Below are 2751 nucleotides of genomic sequence, written 5' to 3' on the forward strand. Positions count from 1 at the left end.
TCAACCACCAACTCCACTCTCATTCACCAATTCGAATTCGGCACCGAAATCCGACATCGGGGCTCCTCAATTCGTCCACCTCCGTCATCACCAATTCAACCATTTCAAACCTGCAACCATACACTCACCTCCATTCACTCATCATCACCATTTTCGCCCCCCATCAATCACCAATTCAATTCTGCAAATTATGAAGCTTTGCTCTCTATGCTGGTACCCCGGCTGTCGACTCCCTCAACCGGCAGAACACACCCTTTTTTCCTCCTTTTTATGAAGGCCTCGCTACCGGCATAGGCACCGGCAGCCGGCCAACCGGCACGCAACACGCAATCCCCATCTCGTATTAATCCTTGCTCTTCTCTACCGGTGCCCCGGCAGCAGTTCCACCGGCATAACGCACACCCCATCCTATTTATGCTCTTTCTTCAATGGCCTCGCTACCGGCGTAAAGCCCGGCCGCCGGCGGGCCGGCAGGACACCCCCCTTGCTGCGTTTTGAGTCCCGTTTTTCCCCTCCCCCTTTTTGGTCTTGTTTTTGTTGAAGACGGGTTTTGTTGTCCACGGAGAGTGTTAGGATTATTTTAATTAGGTTTATTAATATTGTTATTATTATTATTATTATTATTACTATCATTATTATTAGTAATTAGTAATATTATTAATTAATAAATTAGTATATAAGGACACACCACATATTAGACCATTACACTACCAGATTAGAAAATAGAAATTAGATTAAAAAATTAGACTAGCTTAGTTCATCCTCTTCTCAACAATTGTAGAACCCTAATATTTCCTCTCTCATTTTCATTCAATAAAAAGTTGTAATCTTTCTTTAATTATTAGTTTAATTCTTCTTTTGTTCATTCAAGTTCTTCATTTCTCATTAGTATACAATTAGTCATTTGGGTTGTATTTGGGAGACAAGAAGAAATTCGTCTTCCATTATTATCCAAGTTGGTTCCTTTCCTCTTTATTGGTATTAATTCTCATCTTTTGTTTACATTTACTTCAATTGTTTACATTTCTTATGTTGTTTAATCATTATTCATCTAAAGTAGTAATCTTTATCATGTTTACAATGTTTACTTGTGTTTTGTTGCAATTTGTTGTTAATTTCTCACCCATGAACATGTGTGAGTAGTCTCATCTAAGGTCATGGGGTAATTTGGGTAATTAAGGGGATGAATTTGGGTTGTTAACCTTTTGAATTGGGTGATTATGTGGTTTCTACTCTTAATGCATTTGAAGTGTTTGTGGAAATGCCTCAATGAAAATTGGACATTTCATTAACATGTTTGGCTTACCTTGGTGCATTGTGCTATTAGATAGTTTTAGAAGTGTTTATCGATGAGTTTTAATAAAAGTTAGAACATCTCTTTGATGCATTCGATCCGTCTTGGTGCTCATGCTATTGGGTAGTCTTAATGCTTTATTTGTAGCTAGTTCATCTCGATCAAGTGACAACTTATTGAGGAGCTTAAGGTGACTAAGAAATTAGTCTTAAACCCTTGACCACCATTATTACCCTTCTCTTGTTAGACCTTGTTTCTCCCCCTAATTGCCCTTTGTGAACCCAAAGACCTTAGCCTTCCCTTATTAATTAAAAACAATTTCATTTAGTTTAAATTTTATACCTTGTTGCATCTTAGTTTTATATTAATCAACATCTTATTTTTATTTGGCTAAACTAAAGACTTAAACGGACCAAGTATCTAACCCCCGCCATCTTCGTGTTCAACACCCGACTAAATACTACTGTTAATTGGGTTCTTTATAAATTATATTTTTGATTGGGAAGTGACGACAAATCCCTCACATCAAAATGGCGCCGTTGCCGGGTATGGCGTTAGGTTATGCTTAGTTAGTTGAAGTTTCTAACTTTACTCTTTACTTGTTGTTTGCTTGTTTGTGTAGTTTGTGTGCTTCTTGTAGAGTGTGTATGATTTTTGCCTTACCCTAGTGTGTAAAAGCACTAGGAGTCTTACGGTTTGACAAGTTGTATGCCTAGGAGGAACCACCAAGCTTTGCTCTTTGACTCCGATCCCGAAAGGCTTTTTAGAGCCTTAAGGAATAGGACCATTGCAAGGGTTATAACCTCTTCTCAAGCAACCATAAACCGAGCAAATCCACCCATCCAACCTCTCATTGAAAATACAATTCAACAACAACCAAACATCACAATTGAGCCTTCAATAGAAAATCCATTTCACAACTTCCAACTTCCAAATAACCCACCTCAAACACCACCTTCTCATATACCAAATCCACCACCACCACCAATGGCTTTACGCGATCATAACCGTCCAAACCATAATGATGCTTGTAACCCCATCAATTTTGGCACCTTGGCTCCAAACAATTTTGAGATGCACCCGGCTCAAGTTGGCCTAATTGAAAAAGACTTGTTTGGAGGACACATTGAAAAAGATGCTCATGCTCACCTAAGGAGGTTCAAGCGGAAAGTCTCTATGATGAAAAAGAGTGGGGTATCCGAGGATACACTAAGGATGATGTTATTCTCATTTTCTCTAACGGGCAAGGCGGATCGTTGGTTGAATGTGCACCCTCCGGACACATTTACTACATGGGATGCTTTAGCCAAGGCGTTCCTAGAGAAGTATTATCCATCATCAAAGACCGCCATGCTCCGAAATGAGATCCACACTTTCCAACAAGAGGATGGAGAATCCTTAGGTGAGGCATGGGACCGGTATCAAGACCTCATTGCTAGTTGCCCTCACCATGGAAT

At 39.6% G+C, this 2751-nt stretch overlaps 1 non-coding gene across 1 annotated transcript; it reads right to left on the bottom strand.

Annotated features, from left to right (window-relative positions):
- Window positions 1-2644: 2644 nt before the first annotated feature.
- On the bottom strand, window positions 2645-2751 carry LOC141597722 (small nucleolar RNA R71). The gene has a single exon (XR_012522942.1). It is a non-coding gene; the product is annotated as a small nucleolar RNA R71 (small nucleolar RNA).

The sequence above is a fragment of the Silene latifolia genome, chromosome 8 (genome assembly GCF_048544455.1).
Source record: "Silene latifolia isolate original U9 population chromosome 8, ASM4854445v1, whole genome shotgun sequence".
NCBI classification, from domain to species: Eukaryota; Viridiplantae; Streptophyta; class Magnoliopsida; order Caryophyllales; family Caryophyllaceae; genus Silene; species Silene latifolia.